At 31.1% G+C, this 25,169-nt stretch overlaps 1 protein-coding gene across 1 annotated transcript in view; it reads left to right on the forward strand.

Annotated features, from left to right (window-relative positions):
* The window catches only part of Hs3st-A (Heparan sulfate 3-O sulfotransferase-A), a 228,658-nt gene that overhangs the window by 64,356 nt on the left and 139,133 nt on the right, over positions 1 to 25,169 (forward strand). The gene's annotated exons all lie outside the window — the stretch shown is intronic.

A 25,169-nucleotide genomic window follows, 5' to 3' on the forward strand; every position in this document is an offset into this window, starting at 1 on the left:
TCCAAAAAATTGTCTACAAAAATTTGGACAAACTCAAAATATTGTTGAAAAAATCTTTCTTGGATTTTTTTCTTGCAACTGGCGGGAATCGAACCCGCGACGCGCCTGTCTTCGGTGAATTGTCCCGATTGGTAGGTTGGCTTCCCGAAAACCGGAAATCTATCACAAAGCTCTATCACTATATGACGTAGAAGAACTAAATAAGTAATTTTATTACTTTTTTCATGTGTTTTAGAAAAAAATCGCAGTACAATTAAATACTTTAATTTTTACCGCGTGTAAAAAAACATTTTTAATATAATATTTCTCGTAGCTCTAAACTTCTTAACTCTGCCAGTTCAAAGTTTTACTTTAGGACTAAGACGCCATTATGCATTGCCAGTCGAATGAAAACAAGGGCGTAAAAATAACATTATCAACAACAGAATCCATCATCTCAATAAGATATTACAATCTTATTTCCTCTTCAGAATAAAATTCGACACAACACTTGTAACTTAATTGCTACTCAAGATGAATAATTATTGTACAGTTAAAGCATTCAGTCCTCAAATATTTTCATTGTAAGATAAGTATGCTTTCTTGTTCCATTGTTTGACCCTACCCAGTAACAAAAAGTTTATTGCCTCAGGGATGAAACTCTATACTGATGTTGGTACTTTTATAAATGTATTTAACAAGTAGGTCATTTTAATGTTATACATCCAGTTCAGTTCAATTCAGTGCCAAAAATCGGCGTTTATTGTAGTAAATAATACAATATATTTTCAAAACATTAAAAAATATATCGAATACAATCAAATTATAAGCAAACATATTAGACAATCATCAATGTTCTGAGTACGTCCAAATGTTTGCTGACAGGCTGGATTTCCTCCCTAGGGAGTTATTCCGATCTTATTTGTTGAAACCGAGAAGAAAACATTTTTGAAAACTAAATACAGAAGTCTAGGCGTTTACAGGGCTTATGATCTGTCATTGGCTAGTGTGTGTGGCCACATTATACACTTTGTAACAGTCACTATTCTGCTTAAGTTTAAACATCTACAGTTCCTCAACTCTTCCATCTGTCGACTTAAGTGAAGTAAAGGAGCTAAGACCTTTATCATGTGGGTGAGATTCATTCGGCTGAACCAAATCAACTACTATGCAACGCCTGAAAACCATTTCCCAATTTGTATACTTCTTGTTTTACCATTTGGTAGATTCAACAATGTTTTGAGTAAGTCAAAATGTTTGCAGACAGGCTGGATTTCCTCCCTAGGGAGTTATTCCGATCGAAATTTGTTGCCACAGAGAAGGAAACATTTTTAAGAAGAGAATATGAAAGTCTAGGCTAGGCATTCAGTTCAGTTTAATTTAGTGCCAAAAATCGGCGTTTATTTTAGTAAATAATACATCGTCGCGAGTTCGATTCTTCCCAGTTATACAAAATTCTATGTTTTTTTTTCTTGGTGTATTTATCATAACTTCCTTCAATATCCTTTTTTTTACCTGCTCAAAAGCTTCTCAAATAGTCTTAGCATGTTATTTTCTTTAAAAAACGGTAAGTGTTCAAAAATTAAACTAATGGAAGTGAATAATCATACCCTTGTTCGCTCCCAATCGTTATATGAAACTGTTTAATGCAACATACATAGTTTATCTATAAAATTAAGGCACGGTGATCAGCCTCACGGTTCAGGTGCCAGTCTAGGAACACTAAAATATTGCAGTGTAAATCCGCCTTATAAACTATCATTTCTTATCGACCGTCCCAGGAATCGAACCCCAGATATCAACCAATACTAATCAAACACGCTAACACATTACAAGGCGGATTTATCTGCACCCAAGGAGCAACTGATTAACGTTTTTTTTTTTTACATAAGGACAACCATAGAGCTGATAAGTGACATAGGCTACTTTTATCCCGAAAAAAATATCACTTCCTCCAAAAAATTCTAAGTGGAAAAAATATCTATTACTGACTTGTTTATTTATTTATTCATACAAATACATATTCGAGGTCTGTTCAGAAAATAAAGGGAATATGTCAAATTTCGCTGATTTGGAGTGTCCGATTGTCAATTTTTTATTCAATTTTAGATGTCAATCATCATCCCCTTTCCATACCTAATGGTACGTATTTTGATCATTTTTGTTACATGGAGGTAAGGTTATCAGTCTGGCGCTTCAGGTACCAGTATAGGGACTTGAAATATTCTAGTGTAAAAACACTAAAATATACACACAATAACATTTTATATCCCCGAGAACCCAAGACCGCTTGCATGGTGGGCAAAATGCACTGACCCTATGGTGCACTGACACCACGTAGTCGATATTAAACAATACAAAAAAAAAAAAATGATTACATAAACATATATAGATTTCAATACACATCTGGATAACAGGTTTAATCTCTATATATATATATCAAAATGAATGTATAAGAGTTTGTCCTTTGTAGACTCGATAACTACCGGACCGATTTACATGCAATTTTTCGCAAAATAATGTTATTTACGTGAATTAGGTTTGTAAATAATAATATGTTCATCAGAAAAAAAATTAGAAGCGAATATGTGTTTTTTATCGAACTTCCAGGGTTGCATTCGACTGAAATGCATATTCTAAAAAATTTGGAGGATGTTGTTTTTCGTCAATTATTTTTAATGGCTAGTGCATTAATTAATTTCCTTATTTCTTCTTAATTTCTACATATTTTGAATGGATATTTAGTAATGCTTCAATAATTTTAACTGACATTTGATACATTCAAAACGCGCTACTGTTGGTAAGTAGCCCAGAGTTTGACATTTGCAAAAATAATTACGTATTTACAAATAAATTATTTTATGTTCTGGAGTTCGACTATAAACAAGTACCTAGGTACCTAATTAAATCCAATATCTGAATATAATATTTTTTTTGTTTTAGAATTGGATCATAAACAAGTACCTAGGTACCTACTGATCAATGAGAAGTATTTTTCCTTTTGTTCGGTCAGTTTTTGCAAGCTTCCACGACACAACTATTTTTATTTTCTTTTAATTTTGAATTAAATGTCAAGGTCACGTCAAAACCTAACTGGCGGTTAAAGAATGACTAAATTTACGTTGATCTCACATTTTAGAGGGCTCAGGGTAAATTACGTTCTGAATTTTGTTCATTAACACGTATTCTCGTATTTTTTCTCTCGATAATGGCACTAGAACAGTGATTTTCGCACAATTTTGATTTGAGCACGACAAAGACTCTTAGCCAATCACATGAGGAGATAAAACGAAAAACTAACCCTTATTTAGAATTTATAAATAGCTCAAAAAACTCTAAAATAAATAACGTGTGTCCGTATTTTCACAAAAACGTTTTTAACCAGCTAGTAGCAAGCAAGCCAACGTTAGGGCAGGAAAACGTCTGTCGGGTCTGCCAGTAGCATATAAAAACTCATATACTAATTTTTCCCTAAAACCACGCAGCAATGACGCGGATAAAAGCCAGTACTAAATAAATATCAAACTTTAAAAACGATACAATTATAACAATAAGTTGAGCTGTTCTTAGATTTATTTTCTGTCTATTTAAGACTTTGTACATTATATTAAAGGTGCCTGTTTTATATCTACGACATTCTAGAAACTTAACATTATCTTGTTTTCTCTGATATGGAAACCATAAATTAACCTCGTGAAAAACACTTTCGTTTTAACAGCCTGTGGCTGACATCACGGGGCTAGACTTTTGTAGAGAAATAATTCAAGAGTGAGGCTGTGCATAGTGAGTTTCTTAAGTTTATTAATTGTTTCTTTGCTATTAAGAGTTTGTGTCGCTCTTTCGATAATAGTCTTAGTTGAAAATAGTAATAATTCAGGCGAGCCCGATAACTAAAATAATATCTTGTTTAAAATTGTATTTTTTATCCTTTTTTTTCACTCCTTAAAATACGATTTGTTTTAAGTTTTATAATTTTAACAAAAATCTTGGTTATGATAAAGAAAAAACTAAAACATCGTCTTCATTTATCACATGGCGTTATCGTTTCATAAAACAAGATATTAATTATTTTTATCAAATCTTTTTACCAGAAATCAAGAGCATCGGCCTAAGTGAGCAACTTTGCATTTTCTTTTAAACCCAAAACATTTAACTGTTAAAAACTAACTTATTACTTACAAGATCATCATTTTCTACAACTAAATCGGATGACAAATCCAATGCAACGCTCTGGAGTGCATCAACTTCGTCTCCACCTATAAATGGACCACAGGGGGTGCTAACATAACGGCTTAGTTTGGTGATCAGATATGCATATCATCCAGTTAGATTCAGTTTGAGCTAGCCTGTTTTATATTCACAATGCAATAAATACATATCGAACATCAACATCGATTCTTTTGTCATCTTAAACTAGTGTAGGAGCTCTCCTCACAATAACTAACAAAACCCTATGGATGAATTATTGAAATAGCGCTTTATATTGGCCATGATTATTTATTTTTGCTGTGCACAGTTGGTTAGACGACTTACTGTAAAACTGAGGTCGCGGGTTCGATTCCCGCCAGTTGGAAAAAAGAAATCCCAAAAATATTTTTTTCTCAGTTGGTCGTGAGGTTGAAGTATATTTTTCATAATTTCCTTCTGTATTCTGTCTTTCCCATCTGCTGACAAGCCTCTTAAATAGAGGTTTATGGTTTGATTCCTTTTTTTTTAAACTAGAAGCGATATAGAACAAACAATAATTTAATACAACAATATTTCATTTTTCCATAAAAATTGCCGAAAATAAATCAATAATTAATTGAACTTTCTAACTTTCATGATAAAATATCATATATGTATAACGTTTCCAATTCATATGTTTAAAAAAACTTACTTATTTAACAACATTTATACAAATTGCAGGATTAATATTTATTTTTTTTCATACAAGCGATGAGTCGAATCAGACTTTAATCTTTTGAAATCCTAGAACCTTATTTTGATAAATAGCGTCTAGAGTCTAGACTTCAGATCATCCTTTACTCTAAAATGTGAAGGTTGCATTAAATGTAAGACTTAAAGCAATATTCACAAAGGTAAATTCAATTACTTGCCGCAAACTAAAAGCGTCGACTAACTACCTTTTTTATGAGAACCCCGTATTAAAATTTTCATTTAATTCACTATTGTACCTCGGTATTACTCTTTGATGCACGCGAATAATAACTTAGTAGTGTTAATTAAGATCTTTTAGATTAATTACACATTGAATTATTCAAATTTTACCCTGCAACATCTATATTTGTGATACCACGAATGTAGTTAACATAAATGATGACGATCTTATGTATTATACGTTGAAATATTACAATCAGATTGTGAATGTAGTTATGAACAGCTAAACGAATTTAGAATCAGAGTCCTTTTGGTATTTTTTAACAGATGATAATATCCTATTTTTGATGTTTGAAGCACTTACTTTATAGAACATTATTATTTAATATATTAAAATAAAATAAAATCACTTTGTTTTTATGTACCACTTATATTTTGTATAATTTGACAACCAACTAGTTTCGGTTTAGCTTCATGGTTAATTACAGTAAGTTAGTTTGTAATTAACCCTGAAAAAGACATAGTATTGCCGAAACTAGTAGGTTGTCAAATTATAAAAAATATAAGTGGTGCATAAAAACAAAGTGATTTTATTTCATTTTTATAGATTAGATAATATCCTATTTGCCTAATGAATCAATACAAGGCTTACATGTTATAAATATGATAGTCCTTACCAAAACTACTGTACTAAGTATTTATGGAAAGAGTAAGGTTTTTTTTTCATTACCTCTGTTTATTTTCGATAAAAAATATTTTGCTCTATTGTTACATTAAATTTATTTGTTTTTTTATAATAATATTTGCACATTGGTGGGTTAATTGGTTAATGGAAATTATCTAACCAACAAAACAAAGGTGTTTTTTGTTTTTATGTGAAACAATAAAGTAGATACTAAAATATATCATACAATATGTTTATGAAAAAATGTCGAAACGTCTTCATTTGAGAAATGAGAAAAAAAAGAGAGGAAAGGAAAAGAGTTTAACTCTTAAAAGACTCTGGTAAATAATCCCTTTGCGCGCGGTGATGTAACATCGTGTAACCACTAATATAAGACGGAATATTCTAAAGTTCAGACATATGAAAATAAAAAAAAATATGGACTCATACTATTTAATAATTCCTTTTCCATAATTAATGCAAATTAACATATACTTTAGCCCTGTCATAGCAAAATAAATTAAAAATCATCAAAAAGCCCCTCATGTTACGCGCGTGCGTCCTCCATGACTGTCATCAACCGACTGTATTTATTTTCACAACACCCGCCGCAGAACAGCGTCTCTGTCTTCCGTATTATGAGTTCTATCCTTGCGCTCTCTTTTACAGATGTGTTGCTGAATTAGCGGACATTCATTCTCTGCGTAGCAAGAATATATATATTATGTATTAACATCCAGCATAGTTATACAAATTTTACTTTCCAATTCCGGTGGGAAAATGTCTATATAAAGATTATAAAAAATACAATATCAAAAGTTATGTAAACAAAGTTGTTGTAAAATCGTTTCTGATATGTTGTGGACGGGAAATGATTCCACTGTCGAGCCGCGAAGACAATGTAGTGCGGCTTTAAAAGTAGGAATTTTGAAATGATGGAGCGAGTGCTTCGAGAATGTGATCGAAGATGTTAGCCAATTTCTGTTAATTTATTGAAAAAATTTATTACAGCAAAACAACTTTGCCCTTTTATATCACTTACATTTACTTTATATTAAAAATGTTTTGATTTTTCGAATCAGAATGACATAATTTTATAATACCATGTGTTGCAAAGAACTTTTTTTTTTTTTGTATTGTCATTTGAACAAAAATATATTCAAAGTGCTGAAGCCCCTGTTTCAATGGAAGTTTTAGTACTAGAGATTCTCAGGTGTTAGGTATTCTCCTTAACGGTCAGTTTTTAATGGAAGCTTAAGACTTTAAGATGTCTCGTTTCGCACGTAAAACCGTAGGTGCACAAGGCGCACGTAACGTTCCTTGTTTTCACCTGCATTACCGTATAAGAAAGGTTTATCATTAATTATGAAAACTGTGAGGGAACAAAGTAACATTTTCAGATACAGTTTCAACAAAAAGCAAACGGAGAATTTTAATTGAACCATAAACATTTACAAAATGGCTTACCCCTTTTTTAAAGTGCTTTTTCTAAGACTCGTTCTTTTGTTCAAAATAACGTTTTTTGATACTGTTTTTATATGAAACATGATATTAATTGGCAAAAGTTAACAAAATTTAGATGACGCCAAACTATTTATAAATTAAAGATTGTCAGCGCGTTTCCTGAACAAAAAATATATGATATTTTAGTAGTAAAAAAATAAATAGTCGTGTTACGAATAAAATAAAAGGATAAATAATAATTAGAAACTTTTTACGCTTTGAAGTTTTAATTTTTGAAATTGACGTTCTTTTATCGTCTGTTTCTTTGCTCAAGATTAGTAGAGCACTTTATCTCGGCAGGCAGCTTGTTAAACAGCTTTGGTACAAGAAATTCAGCAGTTCTGCTTCCAAAATCTGTGTTCTTGACTTCATCAGTTTCATGGCTGAAATTGACCTAGTTAATTACCTTTTATTTCTATTCTTCCCTTGATCCATTATCATGGTATCTTTTTTTATTTGGAATTGGAATTCTAAAAATCTTATAACTCGAATCGAATCAAATATTGAGCAATAGTTTTGTGGGGTTCATTGATCGATGACACACATACGTGCAACGATTTCACATGAGATATAGAACAACGACCGATAAAGCAAGTCATAATTTTTATGTAAATATAATTCGTACTTGTGTTTGTCACTGAACTCCTCCTAAAACTCCTAGACGTGATGAACATAGGAACGTTGTCTATGAAGAGATCATAGGGTGTATAAAGTCAGTCAGCCCAAGCAAGTCAGTCCAACCAGTCAGCCCGAAGAGTCAGCAAAACCAAGTCAGCTCAACGCAATTATGTAGTTCAAGTGCAGCCAGTTCAACTCCTCATTGCCGTTAATATCGTGCTCCATCACAGCTCCAGAGTCGTATCTTATTCAACGTGCAATAAATACACGCATCAAATACTAATCTCGTCTGTAAATCTCCAACGCTCCAACCCCTAATAACGACCTCAATCCTACAGTTTTCATCCTCGAGTATACTAAATAAAAGAAAGTTATTCATATTTTAAATAGGCTCCTTTTTACCGTCTTCTTTTCTTTTTTTTTCAAATACCCTGAATCTAACCGGAAACGGAATAATATTTATTTTTTTTCTTTTGAAGTCCGCTTTTTCGTTCAGTCGTATTTTACAATTTTTGTATTAAATGTAGCAAAAATATAGTTGCATAAAAATATGGCGACATATTTAGGAGCTGATTCGAACAACGAAGTATCAAATTTTTAATTCTGTAATGTCCTGCCGGTAAAACAACTTTGTGACTACAAATTGATTGTAGATCTCTTTGTTGATCCGGAATATAAAAAAATAGTTTCCCACACTCACAACACTAAATTAAAAACTAAGGGCTCCCTGTCTGTTCCCCGAATTACAAATTACTTCGGAGAGCGAACATTAAATTGCGTTGTTCCAAGATTGTTCAATGATCTCCCACAAACCATCATTCACATGAAAAATCTTCAAATGAAAACAAAAGAACTGAAAAAATATCTTCTAGATACTTTATAGTGCCTGTTTATAAATAAATCTGTAAAATATAAATAAAATAAATGTAATATAAACCTGTCATAAAAAAAAAATGTGTCCCACCGAAAAGTCTTTAGACTTAGTGGGTAACAAATTCTTATATGTATTTTTTAATTATAAAATAAACGCTGCTCTGCAGCACTGAAACTGAAATCAAAAATGTACATCTATAAAGGTAAATAAAAAATATTTTTTTGAATTACATAAAAGAATTTCGAGATTTAAAGTGAAATTTCTTTCAAGGAAAATTTCGTCTTTATGGAATTATACACTGTCATATAAAATGTAAATCACAAAGTTCAGTGATTTCTTATATATTTTTATTCGTTAATAAACTATCAAACTAAGCCAAAAACAAATTATTTTTATATATCGTTTTATCATTCCTATGATTTTTAAGGTTTTGTAACTTTGAAATTATACCGCCCGTAACGTTACGATTTCAAGTTGGTGAATTTTCCTGACGTTTAAACGGAAGTTCCCGTACCTGTCCAAACACACTAATCACACTGGAAAACTAGAAATCTATCATGAGACAAAACAACGCTATTATTGATTGATCAATGTTCACCTGAACCTGTGACGTTTCAAAGTGGTTAATTTTTTTCGTTTGGACACGTAGAGCGAATGGACAGCGAAAGAACGGTCAAGAATATTCATAATTCGAATGTTGGTGGATGCAAAAAAAGAGGAAAACCAAATGACCAAATCCAACAAATACTTGAAGATGGACATGTCAAAAGTCGGAATAATCGGCGCGCCTGCATGAGAAGATGTATGAATGTAGAGGAAACGACATCTGTATGCAAAGATATAATGATGTGTCGTTCTATCCTCTCTGCCTACCCGGGGAAACGACGTGATGGTTTATTGTTGTTGTTGTTGAAAAAATGATAGAAATTTAATACGGTTGCATTGCTTTATGGGTTGAACGTAATGGTAAACTGTAAAATGAATCATTTTTTTTTCCAAAAAATATAATTTACTCTCCTTTTTCTGAGTGTATTTTATCGATTCCTACTAAAGAAAAGTTAAACTATTGAGAAGTTGGCATTACACATAAGTTCCTTAGATTAGTTTCTTTTATCTTTTCTTTTTGAACTGTTTTTTCAATCAAGTGATATTTTACATCTTCGGGCACTTTTTTATTTGATAAAAAGTTTCCAAATGTATTGACTGTCTCATCTTGCGGTTGGTAGTTGATATTATTTTTCGATCGAACAAGTAGGTAAACAAGTCTGAACTGGAAACAAATTACGTTCTGAAAATAGCACGGGAAAATTTTTATAGGATCTAATAAACTTCCGTAAGTTTGCAACAGATAATTGACTTACGTTGTTAAGAGTATATTTATTTAAGAAAAACCTATTTTATTCAGTTTGTATTTTAATACTTCTAACTATTCTTTATAATATTTTCTGAGTTTATTTAGTATTAACCATAATCCGTATGGTAAATTTAGTAAATTCTAAATGTTATTAAATATTTGTATCCAACCACTTACCGACTTTTCTAAGGGAGGGGGTAAGCTTAATAGGTTTGATAGGGTGACCATTACAGTGGAACATCGTACCCTTTTTCAACTCTTTCTCAAACAACAAAGAATATTTTCACAATTTAGTCAGTGCATGTTTGTTCTAATTAGTACATATGCTTATTAAAATGCATGTCGTGTTGGTTTTATATTTTTGTGCAACAACTATGGTGAAGGTGTTTAGTGGGTTTTGCATGTTGGAACGATTAGTGTCCTGACGAAGAGACGAATACGTCTCGAAACCGGTAGACATAGAAAAGTCGGTGAGTGGTTAGATACAAATATTTAATAACATTTAGTAAAATGTTTGAAATACAAGAGTCAAATAATCGGCATGTCGTTTTGGCCGAGTACAGACTAGAGTTCCAGACAGCGCGCATCATGTTAAAATGTTTAATGTCTAATTCACATACTATTATCAAAGCACTTGAGAGTGGTCAGCAAGTTGATGTTCTCTACACAGACTTTGCAAAGGCATTTGATAAAGTTACCCATAAAATTCTTATTCCTAAATTACATGCTCTTGGATTGAGAGACCCATTATTGTCATTCATAGAATCTTATGTATGTGGAAGACAGCAAAAGGTTAGGATTGGGAACTGTTTATCAGCCAGTTTCAATGTTACATCAGTACCTCATCACCCCAAGGTGCCCATCTGGCACCCCTTCTTTTTAATTTGTTTATGAACGATGTAGCAAATGTATTTTCCTTTACTCGTTTTTGGCTCTTTGCGGACGACAAAAAAATTCTTAAAATTATTATAAATACAAATGATTGTTAGCTGCTTCAGTCAGATATTGATTCTTTTAATATGTGGTGCAAAGCCAGTTACCTAGAATTAAATATAAAAAAATGTAAAATAATGTTTTTTTACAGAATGAAAAAACATATCTCTTTTGATTACAGAATAGAAAATATTAATTTAGATGTAGTCTAGTCCATTAAGAACCTCGAAGTTATCATGGACTGTAAATTAACCTTTAATGAACATATTGATATTATGAATAACAAGTCGCTAAAACTCTTGGGTTTTGTTAGCAGGACATCTGGTAACTCTAATAATATGTTCGGTTACTACAGTTAAAAAACTATATTGCTCACTTGCTCGTCCTCTTTTAGAATATGCATCTGTGATCTGGTCTCCCTTCTATGTAGGCCGGATAAATCATATTAAATATGTGCAACTACGTTTTCTAAGAAAAGTACCATGGATGATTGGCCTCGAGAAAGGAGACTACACTTACGGAGAAACGGAGTCAATGTCAAAAATCTCAAGCCTACAAAAACGTAGAAATAACACTGACTCAATATATATGTTTTATTTACTGAATGGCTAAATTGATGTACCATCGTTACTGGAACAAGTGGCATTCAATGTTCCAATCCGCCGGTTGTGAAATAATAATGTGCAGTTCCTCGATAAACTGTGGCTTGCATGCACCAATGTCCCGATTGTGTCGTATTGCAAAGTCGAGACCAGATCTGGACTTTTATGGTATGAGTCTTTATAGGTTTAAAAAATCACTAAGATAGACCAGATCTTATCTTGAGGTTGTATTTTTTTTTTGTTCTAGCTTTAATTTGATTTAGTTGTATTTTATTTTATGAGTGCCTATATTTATTATAAGAAATTGTATTTACCATCGTTAGAATGGACTGCGTAAGTCCGTCAAATAAATAAATAAATCAAAGTTTCTCCAGAGATTTCCAGGCGGGTTGCGAGCTTTTTGTGCACGCATGGTATCTTACCAAAGCTCAGAACACCAAACTTCTGAGTTTTGAAAGTGAGTGCTTGAGGAGAGTATTTGGCTTAATAAGGCATAAGCTACTTCGATTATATATAAGAGCGTCTCGGGGATGTGGCCTTGGACCTGACTTAAACACGTGCTGCGCGTGCCTCTGGAGAACCTAAACCCAAGTTGTCTCTTCTTTAAACCTGCGGGCTCACGCCGCACACCGCACTATGGAAAGTTGTCGATGACGATCTTTTGATTCTATTCGGTGGAATTAAGAGACGCTGGATTGACGTGGGAGGAGGTGAGAATGCTGGCTGGCAACAGAATCTCCTGGAGACATCCGGTGATGTCCACATGCTCCGCCTAGGATCGGATGTAGAAAAAAAAAGAGGATTCCTTAAAGTGCCCGCTATGCCCCTTTGAAATAAATATTTTTTACGTTACTTTTAATTGCTTTTATTAGGCTTCAGTGAAGGCTGTACGTGATCTATTAAACTACATCAAATATATTATATTCCAGTACTTTAGTTACCCTTTGTAACATTTAAGTAGAAAACTAGTCTGATGTACAGCAACCCCATTAAAGTAAATTGTCTTACAGGTCCTCCCAGGAGGTGGCGCGCTCAGCGGTGAAGGGTTAAGGGCGAAAATGTCACGTGACATTTAAGGTAACCGAACCTGAAATCGATAAATTTACATTTATTTTTGGAATGCTAAAAGGTTAAGGCAAAAGTTTTTCTGTATCTTTTCCCTAGTTTTTTTCTCGAAAATTTGAAGACAATCATTTGAATCAACAGACAGATGTTTGAGAGAGTGAATAAATTTTTTTGTCAGCGGATTCAATCTTCCATCATCGAAAATTGACATTACGAAATAAAAATTTAATGCAAAATAGATAGAGTACTATTTTTAATTGATGTCTCCTTCTTGCCTAGAAAAAATGAGTTTTAAAAAATAGAATTATTCGAAAACTTCCATGATTAACGTAACAAAATATACTAAGTTTAATTGGTAAAAATTAAAGCATTAAATTGCACGGTGATGTTTCTCGAAAATGAATGAAAAAATGAATAAAAAGGAACAACTCTGAAACTTCTGGGGTTCACGTGAAAACGTGTAACAACTTATCAATCAGTGATAGTGAGATTTTCCGTGTAACTATGTTTTTCGACGTTTAGCGTGTTTTAACGGGTACGGGGTTCTACTTTTACATATCAGGAAAACTTATCGACGTTAGCTCGTGACGTCACAGCGGTGTATTTCAAAATTAAGAAATTTAAAAAAATCAAAGCGATGATAATACGATACACAAAAATATGTATATATTTCTTTTTGGTTTAATTTGATAGTCTACTTATTAAATGAACATTATGGTATATCGACATTTTATTTTTCGCCTAATTGTTAACGTATTAATTTCACCCTAAGTAACTTATGTAAAAAGTGCGTTAATAGGAACTGTAACCCTCGCTCCGTTTATACCAGGCAAAGCTTAATGACGTGTTACTTAGCGAAATTAATCAGATATGGTATATTTATAATTATAGCCAAATATCTGAAATCTTTTAAAGCGTATATTAAAATATTTACCGAAACAATTTTCTCAAAATATTCGCAAAAAGTAATTTGTATATCTAAAATAATGTACACACTTTCTGTGACAAGCATTTCACTTCAGCATTTTAATACATTATTGAGTCTAACAATGTATTTTAAAGACCCAGTTTAATCAATAACAGTAAAGTTAAAATAAGTTAACCATACTTGCAACAATCTTGAGTTTTAATACGTTTTAAATAATATTTTTAATATATACCCCACTATAGCAAAACTCAATTTCTATTTTTCCAGCACAAGTTATTTACGACTTCTTTGAAACGGTCTGAAAATTTAAATATTTAAGTAAATAATAAGAATTAAAAAATAAAATAAAAAATTAAAACACTTTATTTAAAAAAAATTATCGAATAAATTGTTAACAATATTTTGAATTTGTCCAAATTTTTGTAGACAAGGACTGGATTCAACTCCCTGGGGAGCTGTTTATATTAACATATTACAACAGAGATGAGACATTTAAGAGAAGGTAATATAGAAGTCTAGGCGTCTACAGGGCTTATGACCTGTCAATGGCTGGTTTAAGTGGCCACTTTACACACTGCGTAACATTCACCATTCTGCCTATATTTGAACATCTATATTCCTTCAATTCTTTCATCTGTTGGTGTTTGTAAAGTTAAAGAGCTGCAACCTTTATTTATGCGGGTGAGATTCATCTAATTGAATTATTTCACCTACATACTAGGCAACGCCTGAAAATGTTATTTTTTCAATTTCTAGAGATGCCTAGACTTCTATATTACCTTCTCTTAAATGTTCTTCATCTCTGTTGTATTATGTTAAAATAAACAGCTCCCCAAGGAGTTGAATCCAGTCCTTGTCTACAAAAATTTGGACAAATTTAAAATATTGTTGATAAATTACCTGGTCCATGAAGAAGTATAGAAATTGAAAAAATAACATTTTCAGGCGTTGCCTAGTATGTAGGTGAAATAATTCAATTATATGAATCTCACCCGCATAAATAAAGGTTTCAGCTCTTTAACTTCACAAACATCAACAGATAAAAGAATTGAAGGAATATAGATGTTCAAATATAGGCAGAATGGTGAATGTTACACAGTGTGTAAAGTGGCCACTTAAACCAGCCATTGACAGGTCATAGGCCCTGTAGTTGAATTTAATTATGATTTTATTTGTATTGTTTCAGAACACAAATAAAGGTTTTAGTACTAAGTGCTTATTTTGGTGTTTAAATTAGATTATTACGCTTTAAATTGATATAATCGTTTTTTTCTGAACATCGAATATTTTCAGGCCTTACAACCGCGAAACTTTTAATATTTATTTTATTTATGATCGAATAAAGCGTTTAAAAATTACACGTGTACTTTAGCAATGAATTCAAGAGGAGAAAAAAAATGCAAAGCAATTATTAATTCAGTCCAGACCCAGGACCTCAAGTATGGTAGGCGAACGCGCCAACCATCCGCCGGACACAGAAAAAAACTTTTTTTTTAACAAGACAAGCGCCGTGGCACGGTTGGTTAGACAGCCAACTGTGAAACTAGCGTTTCGGATTTGATTCCCGCCAGTTGTAAGAAATGAATCAATTTTTTTTCAATTAGCCTGGGTGTTGCGTATTTTTCATAACGTATTTACATACTCTTTCCGTTATTTGCCACCTGCTGTAAAACCTCTAAAATATAAGCTTATCGTGTTGATCTTATAACAAAAAGAATTACGTTTAATTTTAAATGTGTTGAATGTTTTAACAATTATTATGATACAGTGATCAATAAATTTTATTTAACGGCATTGAGGTTTAAAGAAGGTACTTAAAACTATTTGCATATCTAGCCAATTGTGGTATAAGTAAAATAATAAATCAATAAAAAGGTTTTAATATTATAGCTTTGACCCAAATACATTCATTTCAAAAGGATAATAAGCCGCAAATACAATATGCTTTGATAATCACGATACTCGTATGTAATATTATGCCTATAGTAAGAAATACGAATATCAAATCTGTATCATTCCGAACTTAACTAAAAATTTGTAAACCATGTCATTAACTTTAAAAACATTGTGCTTATAATCCCTCTGTAAACGGTGTTGTAAAGACGTGTTGTAAAGCAAAAGACGAGTTACATATTGAAAATTTTATGATAATAAGGAATTATCACCCTTTTAAATCATAATTATGAGTTATAATACTTTCTAGAAAAAAAAAAGATTTTTTGCACTTATGAGTAGCATAAAAAACATTTTTTAGCCTGTAATTTTAAATACCGCGAAAACGCGTTTTTGCATTGGCCACGCCCATTATACGACACGATTCGCATTAAAGTTTGACGTTTTGTCATTCCAGTACGTACTTTGTATTTTCAATTTTTCAATTTTTTCAATTTTAATTTTATTTACATATACATATGTACATTACAAAATGGAATATCTTAATTCATACATATGGAAATAGTTAAAATAATCAGGTAAAATTAGGTGTATATAAAAAAAATACATAAATTGTACAGAGAATAATATGTTAAAAAAGTAAGAGAATCTTGTAATGAAAAACTCCCTCAGAGACGTGAAAAATGTCAATGTTCAAAGTAAAATTGTTCAACATAGAGATAGCTCTTCCAACAGGCATAACCATTGGCAGGTTGGTCCTGTTTATTGGAATGTGAAACAGTCTATGCTGACGCTGTTTAAGATCCGAAACATAAAATAAAAATTGTAGGATGAGACCGTCGTATATTTACATATATTACTGATTTTACAACTATTTTTTATAAATATTTTGATTACTACAGTATCTACCCAGATGTACAATGAATATAAAATTCACAACGTCAAAATCCTTCGCAAAAACCACGCCACAATAACTGCCCATTTAAATAGTAAGAAAAAATGCCAAACATTGTAGATTTATTGTTTATTGTATTGTTTACTGCCATTTGGATATTTACGTTGTCGGCTTTATTTTTTATTTAACTTTTATACATAATGTTATTTGTACATTGGCGAGCTTATTGCCAAAGGGCAATTTCTTCCAACCAATCAATAAAATAAAAATTTTATTTTTATAATTCAAGTTACAGAACATATTCAATATGTAAAAATAAATAAATTACAGAAGTTACCATGCCATTTATAATTTTTAGCGATGACTATATGAAGACAGCGGTAGGCATATTATTTAATTTTCAGTACAATACATATGCTGTCAGTTTTATTTTTGAATGTGCTATTTGTAAATTGTTACAATACGGTAGGTTCTTCCAGGCTGCTTAGGTTCCTTCTTCTCAAGGTAAACTTCTGTTCAATGTACTTCATAGTCCTAACGCTCCTATATACCCGCGTGAAAAATTTCAACGTTTATCAGTTCATGGTTTACCTCTTCGTTCTAATTCTCAAGGCACTCTCTTAATACCCATCCACAATTCCTCTTTCTTCTCTAACTCATATAGTGTCCATGCAGCTCGACTGTGGAATCATCTCCCACCCACCATCAAAGATGTTACTACATTATCTCTGTTTAAATCACGTCTGAAAAAACATCTCCTTTCTCTTCCTTAATCTCTCCTCCTTTCCTTTTTCCTTTTTCCTATTTCTTATTTTTTTCCTTTTTCCCATTGAGTAATAGTTTTGATTTAAGGTAATTTATAAACAAATACGTTTATTTCTATTTTTACATACTTTAATTTTTATTTATTTATTTTTACATATTGAATATGTTCTGTAACTTGAATTATAAAAATAAAATTTTTATTTTATTGATTGGTTGGAAGAAATTGCCCTTTGGCAATAAGCTCGCCAATGTACAAATAACATTATGTATAAAAGTTAAATAAAAAATAAAGCCGACAACGTAAATATCCAAATGGCAGTAAACAATACAATAAACAATAAATCTACAATGTTTGGCATTTTTTCTTACTATTTAAATGGGCAGTTATTGTGGCGTGGTTTTTGCGAAGGATTTTGACGTTGTGAATTTTATATTCATTGTACATCTGGGTAGATACTGTAGTAATCAAAATATTTATAAAAAATAGTTGTAAAATCAGTAATATATGTAAATATACGACGGTCTCATCCTACAATTTTTATTTTATGTTTCGGATCTTAAACAGCGTCAGCATAGACTGTTTCACATTCCAATAAACAGGACCAACCTGCCAATGGTTATGCCTGTTGGAAGAGCTATCTCTATGTTGAACAATTTTACTTTGAACATTGACATTTTTCACGTCTCTGAGGGAGTTTTTCATTACAAGATTCTCTTACTTTTTTAACATATTATTCTCTGTACAATTTATGTATTTTTTTTATATACACCTAATTTTACCTGATTATTTTAACTATTTCCATATGTATGAATTAAGATATTCCATTTTGTAATGTACATATGTATATGTAAATAAAATTAAAATTGAAAAAATTGAAAAATTGAAAATACAAAGTACGTACTGGAATGACAAAACGTCAAACTTTAATGCGAATCGTGTCGTATAATGGGCGTGGCCAATGCAAAAACGCGTTTTCGCGGTATTTAAAATTACAGGCTAAAAAATGTTTTTTATGCTACTCATAAGTGCAAAAAATCTTTTTTTTTTCTAGAAAGTATTATAACTCATAATTATGATTTAAAAGGGTGATAATTCCTTATTATCATAAAATTTTCAATATGTAACTCGTCTTTTGCTTTACAACACGTCTTTACAACACCGTTTACAGAGGGATTATAAGCACAATGTTTTTAAAGTTAATGACATGGTTTACAAATTTTTAGTTAAGTTCGGAATGATACAGATTTGATATTCGTATTTCTTACTATAGGCATAATATTACATACGAGTATCGTGATTATCAAAGCATATTGTATTTGCGGCTTATTATCCTTTTGAAATGAATGTATTTGGGTCAAAGCTATAATATTAAAACCTTTTTATTGATTTATTATTTTACTTATACCACAATTGGCTAGATATGCAAATAGTTTTAAGTACCTTCTTTAAACCTCAATGCCGTTAAATAAAATTTATTGATCACTGTATCATAATAATTGTTAAAACATTCAACACATTTAAAATTAAACGTAATTCTTTTTGTTATAAGATCAACACGATAAGCTTATATTTTAGAGGTTTTACAGCAGGTGGCAAATAACGGAAAGAGTATGTAAATACGTTATGAAAAATACGCAACACCCAGGCTAATTGAAAAAAAATTGATTCATTTCTTACAACTGGCGGGAATCAAATCCGAAACGCTAGTTTCACAGTTGGCTGTCTAACCAACCGTGCCACGGCGCTTGTCTTGTTAAAAAAAAAGTTTTTTTCTGTGTCCGGCGGATGGTTGGCGCGTTCGCCTACCATACTTGAGGTCCTGGGTCTGGACTGAATTAATAATTGCTTTGCATTTTTTTTCTCCTCTTGAATTCATTGCTAAAGTACACGTGTAATTTTTAAACGCTTTATTCGATCATAAATAAAATAAATATTAAAAGTTTCGCGGTTGTAAGGCCTGAAAATATTCGATGTTCAGAAAAAAACGATTATATCAATTTAAAGCGTAATAATCTAATTTAAACACCAAAATAAGCACTTAGTACTAAAACCTTTATTTGTGTTCTGAAACAATACAAATAAAATCATAATTAAATTCAACCGTTCCTCGTGAGCAACAAGGCCACTTTAAAAGAAGAAAATTACCCGTAATAGAAAATTTTGAAAAGTTAGAATTAATGTTTTCTGAATTTTCATTTTCCCCAATTACACTTACTTTTAAGCACACCAAAAAAATATTTTTAAAGCTTTCAACTTCCCGGAAGTCAAATATTTTATGAAATTTATCAAAATTTTTATAACAGTTCCTGAGAACTTAATTATTATTTCAGTTCAGCCCATATTTATTATAACACAGAACCAATAATAATAACTCGGTTCTATGTAATGAAAATTTTATATGTTGCTTTAGTACGTAGCCAATTTAAATACAACTCGGTAATATGGTCACCATATTATAGAATGCATTTAAATAATATCGAAAGAGTTCTACATAAATTTTTACGTTTCGTTAATTTTTAATTAGACATTCCGGTTAAAAGTATTACTTTTACATACTGAAATAAATATTTCAATGTACAAATATAAGAAAATAAAAGAGAACTTAATTACTTTTCATTTTTAATTAAAATATTAAATTCAGTATTTGACTGTTCCCAACTGTAAAAAATAATTAACTTGCGAGTGCCGGCTGCGTAACCTGATTTAATAAATTATTATATCTAAATTTATCTCAACTACAGTGCACACTCGCCAATAAGGAGAATCCATGCGTTTGCAAATGAATACGCAAAAGATATAAATATATTAACTAGCGGACCCGACAGACGTTGTCTTACCAAACGTTAGCTTGCCTGCTATTAGCTCGGAAAAAGACTCTAAATTGATAAGTAGGTACCCAGGTACTTGTTTGTGATTAAATTCCAAAACTAAAAATACATTTTTTTTCAAATATGGAATTCTTCTTGCAAACTTCAAACTCCGGTCTTTTTTTACGATTTTTTTTAAATGTATTGAATTTAATATTATTTTAGTATGACCAAACATCCAGTAAAAAGAAATAAATGGGAAGAAATCATAAGGAATTTAAGAAAAGAGTGATTGGAATCCATAAAAAGCAAATGCTGTTTAGAAACATGCAAAAACAAACTTTTTCATGCACAAAAAAACAATATCTTTCCATTTTTTCGTAAATGCATTCTCCTCGAATGCAACCCTGGTAGATTGATGAATAACACATTTATGCTCCTAACTTCTTTTTTACTCATTAGATTGAGATTTTAATATCTACGAACACGCGCAGCGCGAAGATCTATATTTATCTGAAAACCGCACGTAAATCGGCTAAGCCGTTTGGGAGGAGTTCGGTGACATTACACGTACAAAGGAATTATATATATAAAGATATAACACTTTTGAATTTTAAAAGGCAGTGTATCAATTTATTATCTTCCAATTTTAATACATTGATAATATTATTTTGATTTTATTTAATTATTGTTTTTACAACTTTTTTTAATTTTAAGAAAAAATGCACTTCTGTTCTCTCCACTGCAATATATAAATGAACTAAATGTATTCCCAATAAATGTTTTTTAGTAATGTGTAAGATGGTTTTTTATATTTTTTGTTTTTCTTATTCTACTCAATTAATTTTTATTATTTACAATTTTTGAGTGAAATTCATGTTTGTTTTTATATTTACAAATGTGAAGCGTGTAAAAGCCTAGAAAAGGTTTTAATAAATAAATGAAAAGAAATTTTATTCCTTCTAATTTTTAATTTTTAATTATTGTCAATTTTAATGAAATGTTAAATAATTATAGTTTTGCGCTCATGTTGCCACTGGTATTTATTTTATGTTGAAGAATATTAAAAGTAAGCATGTTTAATTTTTTTATATACAAGTACCAGTACTTCTATATGGGTGCGAATCCTGGCACCCTAGCAAAACTCAAAACACCAAACTTCTTAGTTGTTAGTTTGACGAGAATATTGGTTATAATGTAGTTCGATTATTTAAACTAACAATGAAGTCAGAGAACGTACGCAGCAGTCTTCCATAACGAGTATCTTGAAGCTGCGGTGGAGGACTTGGCTCGGACGTGTGCTATGGATGCCTCAGGAGAGCCTTAAGCCAAGTTGCCTTTTCTTCACACCTGCGCCGGCGGCCTCCTGCCGACCTGTCCCTCGATTATTAATGCTATCTTCATCTGTATATATCGAGACGGTGTACTTAACTTCTGTACTATCTGTATCTTACCGCGGTATGTTCTACTTACTTGTCATATCGACATCATATGATCGAAGCAAGCCAATGGAATAACCGCAAACAATTTGTCCGCGTTCGTCATTATCATTTTAAAAAAGTTCTCATTTATATTTAAAATAGGCTTCTGTAATAAAAAGTGCTCACTTCAAAGCGGTTAGAATCTCCAATAAATCCCAATTCAAGCAAAAAATGCTTGCTTGAACATGAATTTTACATGAATTTTGGAAATCAGCTGGACGGTACGCTTAAAGATCGTCTGTATGTATCTACGATCAACTGCATAGTCGGCTCCTATTACGTCTCGATACATACACTCAGAAAAATAATAAAACAGATGGAAAAAATATAAAAACGAAGTTTTTTTTTTTAGAGTGGTAACTTTTTGACGCATATAATCTGTGTCTGACGCCTAAATACTCTTTATTTGTTAATAGGACAGAATCTTGCGACATTATTTTCACATCAAGGCGTTCGTTTTATTAAAGTGACAGTTATGTCGGAATTTAATTCGACTTCAAAACTTTCTTATTTCTCCCTCATATTTTTAATAGGCTTTTAAGAAAAAAAGTTCCAACCTCGAAACGATTAAATTTTTTAATAAATCATAATCAAAGGAAAAATTGCTCGGTGGGACAAAAAAATTCACACTTTCAATGCGTAGATAAACGTATCGAGGGGTTATAGACCCGTCGGGATAAAACAATGTACTTTCATCAAAACTTGTAGGTGGGGAGGGGGGTATCGGTACTATACCTTTGTAGTCGGTCGGGAGACTTTTATCTTCGACTATGACGTCATACTGAAGCTATGTCATTTTAGATCGTAGATATGTGTACCGTGACGTACGCTTCCCCTTGATTCATACCGATGTACCTTCCCAAAACTTTAAGAAGGGGGGTCGGTAGTATATCTTTATAATCGCTAGAGGGAATTTATCTTCAACTATACCGTCAAGGTAAAAGTATGACGTCTTTATCTTTCCATCATAATCGAGGCCGTGGAAGGCCATCGATCACAAATTTTCGGCTTTATTCGGCGGAACTTATGGACGCGGAAATAACTTAAAGAGTGCCTGGCGATTGGGTCTTCTGCAGACATCTGGTGGTGACCACGTGTCCCGCTTAGGAGCTAGTGTGGAAAAGAAAGAAAATACATATTTTTAGAATTGAGTCAAGGTCGAAAAATATTTCAACAAAGAAGAACCTTTTTATAAAGAGAATATGCCAGTATTTATAATGTGTGTTTATGTTGTAACATTAATATTTTTAAATTAAAAAAGACTCATATTCTCAAAAAAGTTATTCATCTCGGTAACAATATTTCAACTTTATCATTCTCTTTTTAGCATATTATGATGCATAGAGCACTGCACAGCTTACCATGAACATTTTTCGTTTTTCGTTACAAAGAAGTATGATGATAACTTTTACGCTTCAGGCTTTATGTTTATTTTTAGTTAGGTACATCTTTATTCTTACAATGGGAAAAAATAATAAAATAAGAAAAATACATAATATATATCGTAAGGATGGTTGTTAACTATCTATAACCTGTTCTGAGATAGCTAGCAATTATTCCACAGCATTTAAAAAAAATCCTTTACTACTTTATCGTGACACGGATAAATTAATGTTCAAAAGATTATTGTTATTTATTTTGTTTGGTTTTATTATTGCTAACGTAAGTATTTATTATCAATAACGCAATTCACGTAAATTTGTAATTAAGAAACAGTTCAGAGTTAAATCTTTTGGCTTAAGAATTTAACCACGGGTCAGTAACAGTAACTAATTTGAAAGGTCAACATTGATTTGTTATAACTTACATTTACAAAGTCCCGAGGATTATTTACAATTAAGTGTAAAGTGAAATTTGAACGTTTGAGCTTTTGTAATGTATTTCTTAAGCTATGTACAAAATACAGATATAATTGTAGTTTATTTATTGAAATCTACAGACATGAATCTATTAAAGGTTGGCAAACATGGTTATGTCATTCGTTATAAATTTTGAAGGAGAGCAATTCTAAATTTGGATGGGCTCAAAAAGTTCATATTTTAAAATGTCTTCTTCGCTCATTGTAATTAGTCAATTAGTAATTGTTTATGTTGGATACACATTTTTGTCATTTGTTTTGAGATTTATTCCGTTTTACTATGTATTTGTTTCTTTCATAGTATGAATACCAAATTATAGTTGCACGTTCAAGCCGGCTTCTAGCAAATGCGAGATACAAAATTTTTAGGCTATTTATATCATTGATTTATTTAGTGACTAGTGACGAAACCTAATATCTGTAATATGCCTGACATTTCAGACTGGAACACCAAGGTCCCGAATATTTAAAACAGTCTAAATACAAAAATAATGCAAGTAATGCAATAACAATATCTTAATATTTACAATGCGAAGATATGGCATGACCAAATCCAACAAAGACTTAAAGATGGACATGTTGAAAGTCAGGTGTTCAGGCACAATCTCGGTTATGCTTGTAAGAATTATATAGATGTGAAGGACAAAATAAAAACCATTTAATGTTTATAATGTGTTTGGCTTTGGTAGAAATTGGAAGATTTATGAAATTTTTTACGATTTTTTGGTATGTTACCATTATTTTCTCCCCTGAGACCGTAATTTTGGTTTGATTAAAAAAAATATGAAGAAAGCCGACGATAGTGCTAAATGATATTGAAATGTCCTGTGAAGATAAATTTTACAATTAGGACGGTCCCTTCAAAAGACAATAGATATAAGTTCATGGTGGCCTGATTTTTATAAGAAAAAAATTAATTCTATAAAGACAATGAACCAAGCCACTCCACGAGAACAGAAAGTTAATTTTTCTGTTAATTCATATATATGGAGTTCGAGGTTCGAGTATTTACTCGCCCATTTATAAGTGACAAGTTTCGATAAACATTTTTAAAAAAAATACTTTGAAATTAATCAAGTGTATTAAGCTATCAATAAATTGATGTTTCAATGATCACCAGCTGCGTTTCATCATAGTTATAAAAGGCAGTACATTTTTTTTTAAATTCAAAATTTAAATGAGGTGAGATAGAGTTTTTTTTCTTATCTCTGAACTAACATTTGTGTACGCAAGTGTCTTTTAATAATCATTTATTCAATTGTGGATGCTCATTATCTTAGTTACTTTATTTTATCTTAATAAAATCAATTTTGAACACTTTTATTAATACATTTTTTACCAATTTTAGACAGCTTTGTTATTTTTTTTTTAATTAATGAATTATTTTTTTTATACGCCCAAGGGCCATTTAAAAAAATAATACAGGTAAGTAAAAACATAGTTTTAATTTTAAAAAATAACAACACATTTTCAATTTTTTTTTTTTAAAGACATTTAGAAACTAAAAAAGCATTCTGCAGTGCGAAATCAAAATCAGAACTTTGTTTAGTAAAAAAAGACAACATTATGGATTTAATTTAACAATTATAATAAGATTTAAAAATATGCATTAAAAAATATTTGAAAAAAATAAAAACAGCAGGTGTGTAATTTAAATAAGAATAATTTCAAATCAAATCTTAAATATTTTTTTTTTTAAATATAAAACAAAATAAAAAAAAAATGTATTGACAAATTGATATTTAAGATAAATAACAAAATCAAACTAAAGTATAAGATAATACACATATTAAAAATATTTGAAAAAATAATTTCAGAAATATTAGAGTATAGAGAGATATACAATAAT

The sequence above is a fragment of the Micrasema longulum genome, unplaced genomic scaffold (assembly GCF_059751315.1).
Source record: "Micrasema longulum isolate JH-2025_06_02 unplaced genomic scaffold, ASM5975131v1 h1tg000931l, whole genome shotgun sequence".
NCBI lineage: Eukaryota > Metazoa > Arthropoda > Insecta > Trichoptera > Brachycentridae > Micrasema > Micrasema longulum.